This window comes from Dendrobates tinctorius, unplaced genomic scaffold, assembly GCF_039654945.1.
Source record: "Dendrobates tinctorius isolate UK_male_01 unplaced genomic scaffold, ASM3965494v1 ptg000044l, whole genome shotgun sequence".
Classification (NCBI taxonomy): domain Eukaryota; kingdom Metazoa; phylum Chordata; class Amphibia; order Anura; family Dendrobatidae; genus Dendrobates; species Dendrobates tinctorius.
In genome coordinates, this window is record NW_027361712.1 from 20,257,534 (window position 1) to 20,278,875 (window position 21,342).

At 41.2% G+C, this 21,342-nt stretch overlaps 1 protein-coding gene across 1 annotated transcript in view; it reads left to right on the top strand.

Moving 5' to 3' along the window:
- The first annotated feature begins 13,990 nt into the window (after positions 1 to 13,990).
- ZFHX2 (zinc finger homeobox 2) overlaps positions 13,991 to 21,342 on the top strand; it is a 117,356-nt gene continuing 110,004 nt past the window's right edge. The window contains exon 1 of the mRNA XM_073575405.1: positions 13,991 to 14,338. The gene's annotated coding sequence lies outside the window, so the exon portion shown is untranslated. The remainder of the gene's footprint in view (positions 14,339 to 21,342) is intronic.

Consider the following 21,342-nt stretch of genomic DNA (forward strand, 5'->3'; position numbering starts at 1 on the left):
AAGCACGGTCTGCCAAAGTTTTGCACACTTCTTACAAAAAGGACAACGCTTAACAGAAGCCATCTGCTTCCTCATTATAGTGAGTGGCTCCATCGGGGGGTTTCATCTGAACCACGTCACTTGGAGATTTAGAAACCCCCAATGTTAGTGCTCAGCGTATTGCGCTACATGATTGCTATCCAAAATGTTATGTAAAATGTTCCCAATAAAAGCTTCAACTCTATCCACAGGAAAAGTAAGTCCCCAATCAGGTCCGTCATCTGTTAACAGAAATTTAGAGGGCTTCCACGTTACTTGTAGTACAAAGGCTCTGGAAAAGGGAAATGGCTCCTCGACTCCCAGAGAGAGAGAAAGGAAGAACAGAGAGAGAGAACGAAAGAGGGGAAAGAAAGAACAGAGAGCAAAAGAAAGAAAAGAGAGAGAAAGAAAGAGGGGAAAGAAATAAAGAACAGAGAGAGAGAAAAAGAAGGAAAGAAAGAACAGAGAGAGAAAGAGGGGAAAGAAAGAAAGCATAAAAGAAAGAGGAAAGAAAGAACAGAGAGAGAAAGAGAGAGGGGAAAGAAAGAACAGAGAGAACAAAAGAGGGAAAGAAAGGAAGAAAGAACAGAGCAAGAGAAAGAAAGAACAAAGAAAGAAAGAAAGCAGAGAGAGAGAAAGAGGGGACAGAAATAAAGAACAGAGAGAGAAAGAAAGAGAAAGAAAGAGGGGAAAGAATGAAAGAGGGGAAAGAAAGAATAGAGAATGAAATAAAGAAAAGAGAGCGAAAGAAAGAAAAGAGAGAAAGAAAAGAGAGAAAGAAGGAAGAACAGAGAAAGAGAGAAAGAAAGAGGGGAAATAATGAAAGAGAGAAAGAAAGAAAGAAAGAAAGAAAGAAAGAGAGGAAAGAACAGAGAGAGAAAGAAAAACAGAGAGAGAAAGAGAAAACAGAGAGAGAAAGGAACAGGGGAAATAAAGGAAGAAAGTACAGAGAGAGAAAGAAAGAACAGAGAGAAAGAAAGGAGAGCGAGAAAGAAAGATTAGAGAGGGAAAGAAAGAACAGAGAGAGATAGAAAGAAACAGAGAGAGAAAGAAAGAAAGATTCTATAAAGATACTATAGCAGCCCGGCTCACATTGTAATGCCCACCTGAGCCTCCCGGTGCTGGACATATCATGATCCGCTCACATGGCCAGCATCCCCGATTCCAAGGCGATCCCGCTGTCTGCGCTGTCGGAGGACAACACGGTGATGGATCTGAAGCATTCCCTGAAGTGCCTCCTCACAATCTCTTCCCAAAATTACCTCATTTCCAGTCAGCTTCCAGCACGTCACTTCCGGTGGAAAGTCCCGTGCGAGTTTTAAAGTGCTTCTCGGGGCTCCGCCGTGTACTCCTGCGTCTGCGGGAAAAGTAAGCTTCCGGCCAGGACAGCGGGGAAGAATCTCAAAATCGGGACTGTCCTGCTGGATGCAGGAAAGTTGGGAGGTATGAATGCTCCCTTGTACACGCACAGCTCCACACACCTCATACATACACCGTTCTGCTTTGTATGCCTCGTACACACACAGCTCCACTCAGTACACACATGGCTCTACTCCGTAAACCTTGTACACATGTAGCTCTGCTACATACACCTCGCTCACACGCTGCTCAGCTCCGTACACCCCGTACACACATGGCTCCACTCTGTAAACCTAGTACAAATGCAGCTCTGCTCCATACACCTCGTTCACACATGGCCACGCTCCGTACACCTCGTACACACACGGCTCCACTCCGTAAACCTCGTACAAATGTGGCTCTGCTCCATACACCTCATTCAAACGCGGCTCCGCTCCGTATACCTTGTACTCATGCGTCTCCACTCTGTATATCTTGTACACACGCGGCTCCGCTCCGTACGCCTCGTACACACGTGGGTCCGCTCCGCACACCCACGGTTCCGTTCCATACACCTCGGCTTCGTACACTTCGTACACACACGGATCCGCTCCGTACACCTCGTACACACACGCTCCGCTCTGCACACCCACGGTTCCGCTCCATACACCTCGTATGCACATACGGCTCCGATCTGTACACCTCGTACACATGCGGCTCCGCTCTGTACACCTCCTACACACACGGCTCTGCTACATCCACCCTGTAAACCCCTCCTGACTTCACACATTAACTTCCCTCATCCAGCACTATGACAACCAGCACAGCAGAGTCCTGCATACACTGAGAACCCTGATCATGTGACCCCTGACTCCTCCCCTCCTGTGACCTCATCACAGTTCCTGTGCACACAGAGCAGCCCAGAGACGTTATTGCTGGGATTTATTAGCAGTGACGGGCTGTGGTGGGTCTCTCTGGGAGGGCGAGGATGGGGTGCATGGGAGGTGTGGCGGTGGGAAAAGTAAACTCGCTCTCCACTACCGCGGCCAGGAGGTGATCTTTCATTGTGCGCCCCTGCTTTGGGGGGTGGCTACCCCCCTGCCCCACGGTGGGTACGCCCATGCATCGGAGGCTCTGCAGAAACTACATGGTGTCTGCTAGTTAATCCAGCAATTTTTTTAGTTCAAAAATTCAAATGGCGCTCCTTCCCTTCCAAACCCTGCTGTGCGCCCAAACAGTAGTTTAACTCAAAGTATTAGGTATTGGCGTACTCAGAAGAAATTGCACAACCTATTGTGTGGTGTAATTTCTCCTGTTACTCTTGTGAAATTGCAAAATTTGGGGCTACAAAATTTTTTTGTGGAAAAATATGATTTTTGTATTTTTACGGCTCAATGTTATAAAGTTCTGTGAAGTACTTGGGGGTTCGAAGTGCTCACCACACATCTATGTAAGTTTCCTGAGGGGTCTAGTTTCCAAAATGATGTCAATTGTGGCTGGTTTCCACTGTTTAGGCACTTCAGGGGCTCTCCAAACACAATATGATGTCCGCTAATTATTCCAGAAAATTTTACATTCAAAAAGTGAAATGGAGCTCCTTCAATACAAAGCCCTGCCGTGCACCCAAACAAAAGTTTTTGTCCATATATTGGGTATCGGCGTACTCAGGAGGCATCGTATAACACATTTTGGGGTACATTTTCTCCTGTTACCCTTTTGAAAATAAAAATTAAAATGGGTCTAAATTAAAATTTTGTGAAAAAAAAGTTAAGTTGTTCATTTTTTCTCTTCCACATTCCATCAATTCCTGTGAAGCACCTGAAGGTTTAATAAACTTGTTGAATGTGATTTTGAACACCTTAAGGGGTGTCGTTTTTAGAATGGTATCACTTTTAGGTATTTTCTGTCATATAGACCCCTCAAAGTCACTTCAAATGTAATGTGGTCCCTAAAAAAATGTTTTTTTAATTTTTGTTGGAAAAATGAGAAATCGCTGGTAAACTTTTAACCCTTATAATCTCCTAAGAAAAAAAATTATGTTTCAAAAATTTTCCTGATGTAAAGTAGACATGTGTGAAATTTTATTTATTAACTATGCTGTGTGACATAACTCTTTGATTTAAGGGCATAAAAATTAAAAGTTTGAAAATTGCAAAATTTTTAACATTTTTGCCAAATTTCAGTTTTTTTTTCACAAATAAATGCAAGTCATATTTAACAAATTTTACCACTATCATGAAGTATAATATGTCACAAAAAAACAATCTCAGGATCAGTGGGATCCGTTGAAGCGTTCCAGAGTTATAACCTAATAAAGTGACACTGGCCAGAATTGTAAAATTTGGCCTGGTTATGAAGGTGAAAACAGGCTTGGGGTGAAGGGGTTAAATGAAGGTCTTTATTATTAAGGGAAATAAAAATCCAAACCTACTGAGGCCTGTGTGAAAATGTGATTTCCTTCCTTCCTTAAAACATAAATTAACTGTGGTTTATCACATCGCTTTGAAGCTGAGTTCAAATTCCCTAGCAACACGAAAGCCTGATTAATGCCACACCTGTTCACAAACAAGAAATCACTTAAATAGCACCTGCCTGACAAAGTAAAGTAGACTAAAAGTACACAGAATCTAGACATCATGCCATGATACAAAGAAATTGTGGAACAAATAGCAAACAAAGCAATTGAGATCCATCAGTCTGGAAAAGGTTGTAAAGCTATTTCTCAAGCTTGGAGACTCCAGCAAACCACAGTGAGAGCCATTATGTACAAATGGTTAAAACATTTAACAGTGGTGAAGCTTCCCAGGAATGGCTGGTGAGCAAAATTACACCAAGATAGCTGGAATGAATCATCCAAGAAGTCACAAAAAGACCCCACAACAACATCCAAAGAACTGCAGACCTTACTGGCCTCAGTTAAGATCAGTGTTCATGACTCTACCATAAGAAAGAGACTGGGCAAAAATGGCATTCATGACAGGGTTCCAAGACGAAAACCACAGCAGAGCAATAAGAACATAAAGGCTCATCTCAGCCTTGCCAGATAATATCTTGATGATCTCCAAGACATTTGGGAAAATATTAACTTTTTGGAAGGTGTATGTCCCATTACATCTGGCATAGAAGAAACACAGGATTTCAGAAAACGAACATCATACCAACAGTAAAATATGGTGGTGGTGTAGTGATGGTCTGAGGCTGATTTGCTGTTTCCGAACCTGGAAAACTTGCTGTGGTAAATGGAACCATGAATTCTGCTACCAACCAAGAAATCCTGAAGGAGAATGTCAGGCCATCTGTTTGTGACCTCAAACTGAAGCGCACATGGGATGTGCAGCAGGGAAATGATCCTGTACACTACAGTAAGTCCACCTCTGAATGGCATAAGAAAAACAAAATTAAGACATTGGAGTGACTTAGTCAAAGTCCTGACCCTAATCCAGTTGAGAGACTGTGGCATGACCTTAAAAAGGCGGTTCAGTATCAGAAACCCTCCAACGTAGCTGAATTGCAACAATTCTGCAAAGCTCCAGAGAGTTGTAAAAGACTTATTGCCTGTTATCGCAAATACTTGATTGCAGTTATTCCTGCTAAGGGTGGCTCAACCGGTTATTAGGTTTAGGGGGCAATCATTTTTTCACACAGGGCCCTGTAGGTTTGGATTTCTTTTTCCCTTCATAATAAAGAACTTCATTTAAAAGCTGTATTTTGTGTTTACTTGTGTTATCTTTAAGAAGGGGCAAACACACAACTGCTTTGTTTTTGATACTTCCTGTTTTTTTTGCTGTGACAAAACTTTATTGCAATAATTAGCTACAGATTACATGTGTTTTTGATTAGGTTTTGCCACGGAAATACAGTAAAAACGTATGTGCGTTTTTCACCTGCAGTTTTTCCGCATCCAATGTCTATGGGGAAAGTCTTGCACAGAAAACTCATTACCCGCAAGAGAAATTCAAAAACAAAAAAACAAATATCCTAAAATAAAAAAGTAAATAAATAGCAAAACTTGCATGATGGTAGTAATAATAATAAGGGTATTTAGTAAAATAATTTTGACCAAAAGAATGTAGAAGCCATCCCACCACATCACGGCAACCCTTGTAGGACAGTCCTAACTCTTGTATTTAAAACCTTTCCACTTGTCAAGTGACGTAAATGTGAACAAGGACAGAGGGACTGAACCACCAGTAATAGTATAGGCCAGACAGGATGGATTTCCCAACTCAGAAACAGGACGGTCACACCCTTATATGCACGGAATGCACATTGAACTATATGGGAAACTAGGTCTGAGCTGAAAAGTAAATTAATGTATATGCAAAATGTAAATGCATATAAACACATGACCTTAATTACACAGAGAAAACCAAAAGCAAAAAACAAATATTCTAAAATAAAAAAATAAAAAATAAATTGCAATGCTATATACCCTTATTATTATTACTACTACCTACAAGCAATTTATTTTTTAATTTTTATTTTAGGATATTTGTTTTTTGTTTTTCTCTGTGTAAAGGTCGTGTGTTTATATGCATTTACATTTTGCATACACATTAATTTACTGTACTTTTTCAGCTCAGACCTAGTTTCTCCGCAAGAGAAATTGACATGCTGCAGATTTGAAAAAAGCACCGCAAGTGAGTTCACGCAACGTAAATAAGAAGCACAGTGGGCATGAGATTTCTAGAAATCCCATCCACTTTACTGAAGCTGTAAGACGCTATGTTTTTGAAGATGGGACTCTGCGAGGGGCAGCGCGGACGAAATCCACGTATTCCTTTGCAGAGTTCTGATTCAGATAGTCGGTGACCGACTTGTGGATCTGTAGCAGCCCTTATCTATACATGCTTTGAATACCTACTACCAGGTGTGCAGTATTTTGTCAAACCGCTTACTTTATTTGTGGGATAAGACCCTATATTGCGCTTGTGTCTCCCTCTTTCCTCACAATAATATTTGAAGATGGGAAAACATGCTGCGTAAAAAACGCGATAAAAGCTCTTTGTGAGAAAGCAACCTTAGAAGAATCACTGTCTAAACACTATATACAACCCCCCCACACACATCTTGCATTTTTCACTATGTGGCCACTATGACTGATGCCCATGTTCAAGAACAGGAGCCCATGTGCAAGAACAATAGATGGGCCTTTGCTGTCCAAAAGCTCATCAGAATGTACAATTACAACCGCGTTGGATGTGGTAGTGGGCCCCCTTACCGCTTGGGTCCTTGGGCAGCTGCATTGGTTACACCCATGATATGTCTGCCCCTGGTATATACTGTATATAGAGGTGTTACCTTTCATTATATTCCTGTGTGCCATAATGAGACTGCTGAAAATTGCTTTGTACAGAATAGGAGTTATATCTTCATGCATTTCTATGAGGCTGTCACACTCGGTCGGGAGAGCAATGGCCAGTGCGTGCACTGCGGTCTGAAATTGCACCGATTTGCATGGACGACTGTAATAATGAGTCACCTTTTATTCATTCTTTCTCTTTCCATGTTTCAATTAAACTGTAGTTTTCCTTCTACCCTAGAGGACACCAGACCAATGTCTGTGGGTCATCTCTGCTGTATCATCTGGGTAATGCTGTAATGGATCACCACTTACCTGCAATTTCAGGTACGCTTTGGCCTACTCTAATGATCTTATATGTTTTTAACCTCCCAGGATAACTCGGTTTATATGAGGCTTTCAGGCTATAATACATGTCCATGATTGTAACAGTTGAGGCTCTACACTATAATAATGTGCAGGGCTGCACTGAGCTATTATAGCTCCTGAAGATAAAAAATAGCAGTGTTCTCAAACCCTTTACTTTACCTGTCATGCACCTTCAAAACTAAGTATTGGCAGTATAAATTATATCGATCTCTACCTGTGATGTTTAAACAGATTGTTGAGCTGGTTTATGGAGAAAAGTGCATAGAGGTAGGTAATCCTTTTAGGAGTCCTCCGTTGTCTACATCCACCTTGATATTGCCAATAATGATTATTAATACTACATATAATTAGAGTCAGAAGCCATATGAAAACTTGCCAGTATTTCAAAAACTACCAACCTTGTGGTGTTTTCTAGTGCAATTGTGTCAAGAGTATACTGAGTATACTGAGAAGGGTGGGCTTGAGGAACAATTGGAACCAAAGGAGATCCTGGGACATAACCAACTTGTTAACTAAAGGGTCAGAGGAGAATGTCAAGATTTGCTCTGATGAACAGGCTGAGCACAGTCAACCTTAATACAACTTTGGAGCTCCAACAAACATGTCTGATTGAGCAACTTGTCGTTCCTTAGCGTGGATGTGCTATATATACAGACAACCATTGCTGTCTAAGGGAAGCAGAAAAGCAGAACTCCAAGGGGCAAGAGGTTGCCGGTTATGGTATCACTGAAAAGTAAAGTAAAAAAAAACACTGCCTGGTCAAAATTTGGCATAAGCAACATGAATCGATGAACCGTTCTCTTAGGCGTTTATAGTCATGCTGGTGGAAGAGGAGTAATAGTGTGGGGAAAGTTTTCATGGCACACCTCGTGTCTTCTGATTCTTGAGGTTGGAGTTTTGGACAGTAGGGCTTACCTAATCATTGTTGCCATCATGGCAGCTGTTTATTTTATGGCAAAGAACATTTTTAGTCATGCAATGCACCATGTCAATTGGTTTTTGGAAAATTATTCCAAGTATTCCTGGCTTTTAGGGCCTTCACAGTCCCCAAATCTGAATCTTTTAAAGCATTTTTTGCGATATAGTAGAATGGACTATTCATAGCTTGTCCATCCCATCCATTTGTGGCAGTTGTGAAATCTATCCAGTCTGCGTGGGCCAGTATTCCTGTGGAATGAGTTTAACACCCAGTGGAATCGATGCCACAGTGAATTGTGTCAGATTGAAATCCAAAGGTAGTCCAACTGCTATTAGATGAGTGATCCTAATAAAGAAGGCATTCAGAATATATTTTACTAAGTATAAGCCAGAACAGATATTATTAGGGAAATAACATGGAAGATAAGCATTGCAAAAAAAAGTTATGGATTGAGAGCCAAAAATGGAGATTAGGAACTTAATTGTGATTTTAGAGACCTAAGCAATAGCATACCATTTCTACATTTTGGGCTCATACCCATTTGCGAGAAAAAAAAAAGAAAGAGTGCTATGCGAGTGTCATGCGAGTGTAATGCGATTTTTCCACGGAACATCCATATGACATGCGTATGACACGCGTATGCAATCCATATGCAATGCGATTATAACATAAGGTTTTACATACAGCTGTTCTCTCTATGTAAAAACTCATGTTAAAATAGAAATGTAAAAAAAAACTGTACACATCGTTTAAAAACCAAATAATCCTCAATATATATGTACATATATAACAGATAGATAGATAGATAGATAGATAGATACATAGATAGATAGATAGATAGATGGATAGATAGATAGCTTAAAAGCCGGCAGATCCCGAGTACAGTATAAATAGAACAGGTTAGAATATAATAGAATAGATAGATACACGTAGAATAGGTGTATATATAAATATATATATGTCATTGACACACACATAGATACAGTGCCTTGCGAAACTATTCGGCCCCCTGGAACTTTTCAACCTTTTCCCCACATATCATGCTTCAAACATAAAGATACCAAATGTAAATTTTTGGTGAAGAATCAACAACAAGTGGGACACAATTGTGAAGTTGAATGAAACTTATTGGTTATTTTAACTTTTGTGGAAATTCAAAAACTGAAAAGTGGGGTGTGCAAATTTATTTGACCCCTTTAACTTAATACTTTGTTGCGCCACCTTTTGCTGCGATTACAGCTGCAGGTCGCTTGGGGTATGTCTCTATCAGTTTTGTACATCGAAAGACTGAAATTCTTGCCCATTCTTCCTTGGCAAACAGCTCGAGCTCAGTGAGGTTTGATGGAGATCGTTTGTGAACAGAAGTTTTCAGCTCTTTCCACAGATTCTCGATTGGATTCAGGTCTGGACTTTGACTTTACCTTTCTAACACCTGGATATGTTTATTTGTGAACCATTCCATTGTAGATTTTGCTTTATGTTTGGGATCATTGTCTTGTTGGAAGAAAAATCTCCGTCCCAGTCTCAGGTCTTTTGCAGACTCCAACAGGCTTTCTTCAAGAATGGACCTGTATTTGGCTCCATCCATCTTCCCATCAATTTTAACCATCTTCCCTGTCCCTGCTGAAGAAAAGCAGGCCCAAACCATTATGTTGCCACCACCATGCTTGATTGTGGGGATGGTGTGTTCAGGGTGATGAGCTGTGTTGCCTTTATGCCAAACATATCGTTTGGCATTGTTGCCAAAAAGTTCGATTTTGGTTTCATCTGACCAGAGCACCTTCTTCCACTTGTTTGGTGTGTCTCCCAGGTGGCTTGTTGCAAACTTTAAAGGACGGTTTTTATGGATATCTTTGAGAAATGGCTTTCTTCTTGCCACTCTTCCATAAAGGCCAGATTTGTGCAGTGTATGACTGATTGTTGTCCTATGGACAGACTGTTCCACCTCAGCTGTAGATTTCTGCAGTTCATCCAGAGTGATCATGGGCCTCTTGGCTGCATCTCTGATCAGTCTTCTCCTTGTTTGAGATGAAAGTTTAGTGGGACGGCCGGGTCTTGGGAGATTTGCAGTGGTATGATACTCCTTCCATTTCAATATGATCACTTGCACAGTGCTCCTTGAGATGTTTAAAGTTTTGGAAATCATTTTGTATCCAAATCTGGCTTTAAACTTCTCCACAACATTATCACGGACCTGCCTGCTGTGTTCCTTGGTCTTCATGATGCTCTCTATGCATCAAACAGAACCCTGAGACTATCACAGACCAGGTGCATTTATACGGAGACTTGATTACACACAGGTAGATCATATTTATCATTAGTCATTTAGGACGACATTGGATCATTCAGAGATCCACAATGAACTTCTGGAGTGAGTTTGCTGCACTGAAAGTAAAGGGGCCGAATAATATTGCACGCCCCACTTTTTAGTTTGTGAATTTCCACAAAAATTTAAAATAACCAATACATTTCATTCAACTTCACAACTGTGTCCCACTTGCTGTTGATTCTTCACCAAAAATTTACATTTGGTATCTTTATGTTTGAAGCATGATATGTGGGAAAAGGTTGAAAAGTTCCAGGGGGCCGAATACTTTCGCAAGGCACTGTATATATATATATATATATATATATATATATATAGCTATATATATATAAATATTTATATTTCATACAGAGGTAGATAGCAGAATAGCCGATAATTCAATTGTTGGCTTCTGTAAAATTATTACAGAATCTGACAGGATATGAGACATGGTTTACATGCAGATTTATTTATGTCCCTCACTAATAATGTTAGTAATCTATGTGTAAAATTTTGGAGCTGTAGGTGTCAAATTAAAGGATTAATTCACGGAAAAAACTCCACCAGAGGTGGCAAGCCAGTGACTGAGGGCAGATATTAATAGCCTAGAGAGGGACCATGGTTATTGGCCCCCCCCGGCTAAAAAAATCTGCTCCCAGCTACCCCAGAAAAGGCGCATCTGTAAGATGGATAGCAGATCTGGTGACAGATTCCCTTTAACTATAGGTCTCACTAATAACCACTAAACCAGTAAACACAAGCCTTAGGACTCGGTCCCACTTGCAATGTAATTGGACGAGTGCAATCCAGTAAAAATTCGGATTGCACTCAGCCCGATGTTAAACTATTGAGCAGATCACATCCGTGATTATTTTTTTTCATGCCAATTCGGTATGAGAGAACAATTACAGCAAGCTGCGATTTCGGATTGCACGCACTCATATAAGTCTATGGGTGCGTGGGAAACCTTGTATTGCACTCGGATATCACCCGAGTGCAGTGCGATTCCCGCGGACGATGGCAATGGAGGAGAAGGAGAAATTACTTTCTCGTCTGTGCGAGAGTCTCGGAGCACACAGCACTGACACTTGGATCACGCTCGCAGCTAGCCGACTGTTATTACCATCCGAATGCTCTCCCATCAGATGCCATATGCTGGTGTGACTCCGGCCTTAGTTAGATTTGCACACCTGCCTCCAATGTTGAGCATTAAACCATTGAAGTCACGCAACCCTGCTAAACACAGAGCCCATGCTGATGCTCAGATACACTTAATCAAATGATCAATATCTTACAAAGCCATAATAGGCCGGTCACTTGTATACAGCATGAATAATGCCCAGAGGTCTGGACCTCTTGACCGAAGGTACAATCCTGAGTGGAAGAAGGTGAAGGGCTCTTTCGTAATTCAAAGGAAAGCAAATCAATCTACATGTATAATGTAACAGAATGCTAATGATCCTATTATTTAGAATTGGTAAGATTTTATTCACACTTTACTTTAGAAGTCTGCCTGATATTTGTTATTGTTTGTCCATTGTAAAACAAATACAAACATTTCCTTACAGAATCCAATTGTATCAAAAAGCAAAGATAACTATATGTTACAATAGTTATAAAAAAAAGTATTGACCCAATCTATGCCCACGCAACATTCCCTTTACACGTTTGGGCACATCGACTTATAATTAGCGAGCACTTCCCAACCCCTCCATTTGCCATGTAACACTAGTGCGGTGTGAACAAAGCCTACAGTATATTACTGGAATGACATCTTTTATTCTCAAATGTTCCAAATTTTGATATTTTTTTTCCAAGTTTAAGCTATTGAAATTTTTACTTGTTTGTGCCGATACTGAACAGCTGATGCCAAACTGGCCATGCCAATCCCTTGAGTGAACGGCTTTGACACGATGAGTTCCTGATTGATTTACTTCCATCAATTCCTTCACTACCAACACTCTGCTTGCTGAACTTAACCCTCTTCATTTCTTTAAGGATGCTGCGGCCAAGTCATTAGCCTAATGAAGTAGTTGACTTTTTTTTTTGCAGGATTCCATTACGATTTCAGAACAAATAAAACATTCTTATGTTTTATGTGCCAAAATGTATTTGAGTATGGTTCACAATAAGGATAATACAAGCCGAATTCCATAAATTCTAAAATTATTTGGGATAATATTCAGCTTTGACCCAATATGTGTTCTTTGCTGTATAGCGTCATAGAAATCGGGACTTTTTCAGAGATGTTCAACTTTTGAAAATCTCTATAATGTGCTCCATTCTAGTATTGTTTTTACTGCAGCACTGGATTGGTGCCATTATTATAAGTTCCCTGCCCCTAGTATTATACTTACCAGCGTCCGTCTTCATCTGTTATTAGCGCCGCTCCAGGTGGTCTTCTTCAGTTGGTGACCTGCCGGATGGCTCCAATGTTAAGTCTGTGAGAGCCAGAACAAGGTATCATTGACTGACACTGAGAGCTTGTGATTGTCGTCTCTGACTTCCGGATGCCCAGAAGCTGCAATCACAAGATGGCGGCATGGGACCGGAGCAGCATCGGCAAGAGCTGAAGATGAAGGCTGGTGGGTACAATACTAAGGGAAGGGATCTTAGATTAGTGGCACCACTCCAGTGGTGAAATAAGAAAACGCTGGAGTGGTGCTATGAATGCCACCCTCGAGAATTCTGTATAACGTAAACTGTTCAGGTCATGTTAATTTCAAGCTCTGGTGAAAACTTCTGATGGTCTTGTTCTTGAGTAGGACTTATGATCCTGTGTGGGCCTGCAATCTGTCATCTCCAAGCTTGGGCCTACAATCTGTCATCTCCAAGCTTGGGCCTACAATCTGTCATCTCCAAGCTTGGGCCTACAATCTGTCGAGAGAGAGAGAGAGAGATTTTTTTTTGTCCGGCACCCAGAAAGAATTTCGGGTTAAATGAGTGTCTGGAGGATCCGCCAGAGAAAAAAACGTTGCAAGCTCCGTTTTGAAATCTTTGAGGATGGAGACGGACAGCAACTTTTGGCGGATCCTCAAAAAAACGGATGCAACGGACAGCAATCCGTCACAATCCGCCATTAATGGAAGTCAATGGGGAAAAAAAACGGATCCTCAAAAGAAAATTGAGGATCCGTTTTTTTCAAAACCTGGCGGATTGTGACTGATTGTAAAAAACTGAAGTGTGAAAGAGGCCTAAGTAACTTCAAGCTCTGGTGAAAACTTCTGATGGTCTTGTTCTTGAGTAGGACTTATGATCCTGTGTGGGCCTGCAATCTGTCATCTCCAAGCTTGGGCCTACAATCTGTCATCTCCAAGCTTGGGCCTACAATCTGTCATCTCCATGCTTGGGCCCACCATCCTCTAGTGCGCTGACCCTTGCACTTGGCTTACTCAGAATGTAGTCTCAGAATGCCCTGGCTTTTCATATACACTAATCATATTCCTTTATTATTAGATTGTAAAAATAAGTGATTTTTGCATGAGAATGTATTCTTACTATTATTAGGTGGCCCCTTGGTTTATTGAGATGGTTTTCTTTTATTGCTGTGTATTGTGTGCTGGTATGTCTTGGCGCAGTTAACCAACTTTTTTATGAATGGTTTTCTTATGACATTTTGTATTTTTAGTGTGACTATGCCAGTTTGTCACCTCTGCTGTCCTTTCCACCACCCCTTCATGTCCAGAGGTAGGACACTGTGTGTTTCGCAGGCTGCTTCTGTTTGCACCTGCTCAGTCTCCCAACGCTGTCTTGTGTGTGAGTGTGTGTGAGTGTGTCTCTGTGCCTATTGATTATTCCATTGTGCTGGGGAGAGAGAGAGGAGCTGTCTGTGAATGGATTTGGGAAAGAGAGGGGGAGAGGTGTCTCGGAGACTGTAAATCAATAGGAAAAGCCCTGTCCACACAGAGAAAGTACCTCACACCACAAAGACATTGATTTATTTTTTCCTAGTCTTCATCTTCCTTCTGTAAAGGGGGGAGCAAGAAAGCCCGAGAGAGAGCGAGAAAGAGAGAGGGAGAGAGAGAGGGAGAGACCGCCTCCTCAGCATCCCTCAGACACAGCTTTATCCTCTCGCACCAGCTAAGCTGTAAGTAGCATTGATTTTACAATCTATTCCTGTTTTTTTTTCCCTCTCTCTCTTTTCGTCTCTCTCCCTCCATCTCTCTCCCTCTTTCTCTCATTTTGTGGCTTGTGGGTCAGAAGGCAATTGATTGAGGGGAGTAGATGGATGTATAGAAATTGACATATATATAATTCCACCCCTTTACAGTTACACGCAGCAGCTCTATCTGCAATTACATATGTGTGTATATAGCGCTATGTATGCATACATCTCTGTGTGCGTACACACGTATGTACATACGCATTTACATGTATGTGTGTGTTATATGTACAGTCCTACAATATCTTACACTTTTATTTCCAATCGAACCGTAGCATTAAAATATTCAACAGAAATCCTTCCTCTTCGAAAATTATATTTCTATACTCATCAAACGCTATTTGATTTATTTACGCCCATACGTTTCAGTGTTTCCGCTATGTATACATATTGGCATGTGCTATCATTTGTATTATTTCATCTATATGCATGTATATATACATGTGCAGATCACCTCTAAACAATATATATATAATATGCATATATGAGCAAGATATACCACAATAACCCCCCAATAATGTATGATAATATATATATATATATACATGTGCAGATCATATCTAAACAACATACACATACATAAGCATACACACACATATAAACATACACATACATAAACATACACACACATATAAACATACACACACATATAAACATACACATACATACACACATACATACATTATTGGGATTGTTGTGGTATATCCTGCTCATATATGCATATTGTATGGGCTGCACACACAATGAAACACATATATGCATGCTACGGTTGCTTATAGCAGCTCTAGTTTCATGGATGTGGTCAGATATTTGTAGGTAAACCCAGGACAGGGCCAGGGGGGGAGTAAAGAGGGATAGACACTCGGAACGAGACCAGCGGCGGCCTGACAGTCCTTCACACCTGTCCTGTGACATCACAGCCGTTGTACGCTGGTGATTGACTGATGGCCTCATCACATTACTGGGATAATGAGCGCCTTTACTATAGGAAGGGGTGAATAAAAATGTAGCCATGTATATATGTATGATTATACATTTTCAGTATAAGATGTGCTTTATAATGAAGCCCAGGCTATATAGTAATATTTCACAGACGATGCTCATATACAAGCTGAGCCAGCCATTACCGCTTATGGTGGAAGGGTATGGGGGTGGGTTGTACCAGAATAAGATTTATGTGCATATAGAAACAGTGGTATTCTGGATGTACACAGAATCTGTGGGAGGGATCAGATGTAGACTAAGGCAGGGAGATGCTGAATAAGGTACCAATAATCAGACACACACAGGGATAATGATAGTACGCCAGCTATGCACTGGAAGGCTCATATAGATTTATGCACTTAGCAATAGATGGGGCTTTCATATTCACAAAGGCCAGGAGGGTCAGCTATGTACAGTGCCATAAAGAGGGGGTCAAAATATATGCAGAAATGCAAGCTTAACGAGGGACGCTTAGTTGTCCGCTCTGACAACTGACCGCGGGTATAATAATCAGGCCCTGTATACATTAAGATATATACAAACATATGTCAAGCCTGGTTTAATGATGGAAAGGCTCTATTGCACACAGACAAAAAAAATCATGGAAGGAGATTCAGATCTAAAGAAATAGAAATACGGAGGAAGGCTCGGGTAATCACAAAGTCAGACGCTGCAATACAGGCCCATATATATGCCGAGTAAGGGATACTGGATGTTTAGCCACAAATACGGGATTTCATATGGGTTCAGCTATACAGAAAGAGGCAGAGAGAGGAAGGGTAATTCAGCTTCACCTAAAGACAACAGTTGTATTAAATATGGCGCATATGTAGAAATGTAAGCACCATTCCCAGGGGATGATAAACCAAGATAAAAATACATAATGCAATATATATAATATGATATATTACGGGAGGTTCACATACGCATGGTCTGGGTCAGAGAAGCAGGCCAGGAGCAGCGCCAAGGATACAAAGGCATTTCTATGGACATCTAGAAATGTGAGATTGAGAAATGCTGGCGTTTTCATTGAGATAATGACTAACAGTAACGGTTTCTAGATGTAGAAAGATGCCTCATAGACTTCCATAAAAGATGTGGAGTAATGCAAGGTCATTAGCTAAATGGATACATGTAATGCTATAATGCATGGCTATACAATGATAATGTATAGATTGGGATACGCAGAGTTAATAACCCAATAGATAGATTTAAGATATGCAAACAAACATTAGACTCCTGTATGTACAGGTCTGTGCTATGGCTAGGCCCTGGCACACAGCATCTGCTCAGCATTTGGTGGACCAACATTATTATTATTATTTAAAGGCCTTCGGCTCGATCTAGAGTCATGGCGACTTGATGGATGAACGATCTGTAAGGATAATTGATCTTGTGCAAGCCTACGTAGGTCTAAAAGGGTCTTCTCAGCCGTCATTTTGAGAGTATCAAGCCACCAGGCCTTCCTCTTCGCCTTGTTCCTTTTATTCTTCAGATCATGATGGTGTGCACCAATAACTATATATATATATATATATTTATATACATATCTATACATGTGTAATTGTACTGTTAGCTGGCCATACACATGTTTAAACTGCCCTCAGACAAGCCATAAATTAGATCCAAAATGGCCAAGCTCAGCTGTTCTATAGAAATAACTGATAACAGAGAAAAACAACCTATCACAATGTTTATCGGATCCATTTGGCCAGTAACAATCTGCTTTTTCAACAAGCAGTTTTGGAGCACCCAGGGCTCAATGGGCTGTGAGTATGGCTTGCTCATCTCATCTGACCCCACAAAACACCCACTGAAGCACAGATTGCTGAATAACTAAGTTATGACTATGCTAGAAATATGCCAGAAGAAAAAGTGCATATGGCTATGTGTGCCCACAGTCTGGTCAGAGTGTCTACACTGCCCGCTTCATAAAGTAGCTACAGTGGTCCCGTCAACATGATAAAGGAGCCCCAAATAGGAAAATCATGTTTTCTTCTACATCCTGTGGCCAACTGGGGCATGCGCCATCTCCCGAGAGAAGGGATGACTTGAAGCCATGATGCACTGTGGAAGTAAGGTAGCCTTGGGTCCAGACATTCATGTGGATGTTACTTTTACAGGTGCTACTTATCTAAAAAAGTACACCCCTTCAAGAGTTCAAGATGTGGTCTTGGCCTCCAGATTCTCTATGGAGTCTGTGCCTCGATGGGCTAGAATTGCTTTGGCAACACTAAGTGGGATTTCATCTTCTTAGTCAAGTGGCTTTACTGTTCTGAACGATCAGTGTAGAGTAATATATAAAGGAGACTCGTCTCTGGACACGGACAAGCTGAGGAAGGATATGGTGAGATTGCAATCACTCAGTCTACATTAAGACAGGCAGACTTAAACCATGGATGGCCATCAGGGCCGGACTGGCCATTTGGCAATTCTGGCAAATGCCAGAAGGGCCTGTCTGGTCATGGGCTGCCTTGTCTGCTACGCTATTAACAGAATCGGTGTTGTCAAGACACCATACTGTTAGGAGTTGTGACGGAGCACAAAGTCGCTGACTCCATCACTTACCCCAGCAGGCCACAGGTGTCATTAGAAATATTGGTCTTCTAGTAATCTTCATTTCCTTCATCCAGGGTGATATTAGTAAGATCTCCCATCTGGTGCTTGGGGACGGGGACAACATGGGCCTGTGTGATTCCAAATGCCAGGGCTGAATTTCATCTCCAGTCCGTAACTGATGGCCATCATGCTGACATTAAGGATTCAGCGCTGCACGGTCCCATGCAGAAAAAATGATTGTACTGTCTTTCTGAAGAAACATATGACAGGATCACCAGTGAGGGCACGTAATCCCTTCTGCTAATGTCCTGTCTCTACCTCTTAGAACCCCCTTTTAACGTGTATTTTGGGATATCACTGATAGAGTAATGGAGAAGTGTAATAAAATATGCTTCTAAACTGCTTTACCCCTAAATAGTCAAAGCATAAGGTCAGCCCATTCTTAATAGGTGCTTTACAGCATGCCATGCACTCTCCATAGATGAAGATTACTGAAGACAGCGATGTACTCTAGAGCTCCGTGACTTCTTAGCTTACTATTGTCATAGACCACACAAACTTCCAATATGGGAGAACATCACCACATGCTGTGATGGAGTAATAAGTAGCACTTCTCCTTCTATATAGCCATGTGATGTCTCGGTGTCCTCAGAATTTTACAGTATTAGGGCAGATGCAGACGACTGTCTATTCTCTCATGTGAGAGAATCAGGACGATTATGGAAATGACACTCTGATCAAACTCTGACCAAAGTGTCAGCATAACGTGATCCTATTCTCCCGGATAAGGAGAAGATGGAGAACTAAATTTCTCCATCTTCTCCAGTCTATCAGTGTGCAGAAATCGGACTGCACTCAGATGTCATCCAAGTGCAGTCTGATGTTTCCCATGCACTCATTGACTTGCATGGACGAGTGTAGTCTGAATATCAGATGAAACTGGGGCATTTTGCAACTGTTTTGCATTGCCTGTCCGAGGAATAAATTGGACATAAGCACGGCCTTGTAGACTAACATTATTCTGAGTGCGATCTGAGGTTTTGCTGGATCACACTGGGACCAAAAATAGAGACCTAAAATTCAGTTATTCTGACATTAGGGTTCCATGGGTGTCGTGATCAGCTGCTGTTAAGCATACTTTTCTGGAGACTCAGACTGACACATAAATATGTCCCTTGCCAATCAGTATAAAATGTGGTTGGGTTGAATTATGGGGCTAATGCATGGACTAGCAACCAGCTAGTTAATAACATAGACCCTGGTATACCAATGTCGGTGTGGATGATAAGAACAAGATGCGTGTTTCTATTAGTCGTGTCAAGAGGGATACACCGAGTACATTGGCAGTGAATTGTCAGATCTTCCCAACTGCAAAACTTCTAATCTTCACCCCACTCCACTCATTTCTTCAATCACTCGCATCAGACATGATGCCATTCATTCATCTCTCAGCGCTGTCATTCCTTCCTGTGGCCCCAGTGTGTGCTGTATGTAGAGGCTCATTTACACACGGCAATTATCGTTAAGATCTGGGCGATCATGAGGGTTCATAACGATAATTGCTCGGAGTAAACGCGGCGACGAAAAATGAGCAGGGCAAAGCGATGGGCAAATATATTCGCTCATGCTTAAAAAATGTTCTCCCCCTATGTGTTATCAGTAAATTACGTGTAACATGTAAACACTCATCCAGCATGCACCACTGAACTATATTATATATGTATATATATATTTACACTTATTTAATTATATATACAGTACAGACCAAAAGTTTGGACACACCTTCTCATTCAAAGAGTTTTCTTTATTTTCATGACTATGAAAATTGTAGATTCACTCTGAAGGCATCAAAACTATGAATTAACACATGTGGAATTATATAATTAACAAAAAAGTGTGAAACAACTGAAAATACTGTATGTCTTATATTCTAGGTTCTTCACAGTAGCCACCGTTTGCTTTGATTACTGCTTTGCACACTCTTGGCATTCTCTTGATGAGCTTCAAGAGGTGCTCTGGCAAAAATTAAGAGACCACTCCAAAAGTTTCAGTTTGTCTGATTTTTCTCTTTATAGGTATATTTTTGAGTAAAATGTAAATTGTTCTTTTCTTCTATAGACTACAAGTCACTGAATTTCCAAGCACTAATTTTGTATTTATTTTCAGAAAATGAGAAATGGTCAAAATAACAGCCCTCAAATAATGCTAAGAAAACAAGCTCATAATCATTAAAAACAACGATACTAATGTTATAACTCAGGAAGAGTTCAGAAATCAATATTTTGTGGAATAACCATGATTTTTAATCACAGCTATCATGCGTCTTGGCATGCTTTCCACCAGTGCTTCACACTGCTTTTGGGTGACCTTATGCCACTCCTGGTACAAAAATGTAAGCAGTTCTTTGTTTGATGGCTTGTGACTATCCATCTTCTTGATTACATGCCAGAGGTTTTCAATGGGGTTCAGGTCTGGAGATTGGGATGGCCATGACAGGGATTTGATGTGGTGGTCCTTCATCCACACACTGACCTAGCTGTGTGGCATGGTGCATTGTCCTTCTGGAAAAACCAGTCCTCAGAGTTGGGGAACATTGCCTGAGCAGAAGGAATCAACTGTTTTCCCAGGATAACCTTGTATGCGGCTTCATTCATACGTCCATCGCAAAGATTACCCTGCCCAATTCCAGCCTTGCTGAAGCATCCCCAGATCATCACCGATCCTCCACCAAATTTCACAGTGGGTGCAAGACACTGTGGCTTGTACGCCTCTCCAGGTGTCCATCTAACCATGAGACAACCAGGTGTTGGGCAAAGCTGAAAATTAGACTCATCAGAGAATATCACCTTACTCCAGTCCTCTATGGTCCAATCTTTATGGTCTTTGGCAAACTTCAGCCTGGCTCTCCTTTGCTTCTCATTGATGAAAAGCTTTTTTCTAGCTTCACATGACTTGAGCCCTGCCTCTAGGAGCCTGTTATGAACTGTTCTTGCCGTGCACTTCACCCCAGCTGCCGTTTGCCATTCCTTTTGTAGGTCACTTGATGTCATCCTGCGGTTTCTGAGTGACATTCGAATAAGATGACAGTCATCCCGTTCAGTGGAGAGTCGTTTTTGCCCTCTGCCGCTCTGTAGCTTTGTTGTCCCCAATGTCTGCTGCTTGACCTTGTTGTAATGGACTGCTGTCTTACATATTTTAAGGATGGAGGCAACATGACACTCACTTTATCCCTCTGCTAGTAAAGCCAGAATTGATCCCTTCTTTCCCTCACTCAAGACTTTTCTTTTCAACTCCTTTGGCATGGTTAAAAGTTATGTTTTCATTCCTATTACTTTTGGGATATTACTAGCACTTGTCTTGCCATTCAGTTTGGCCTATTGCAAGAG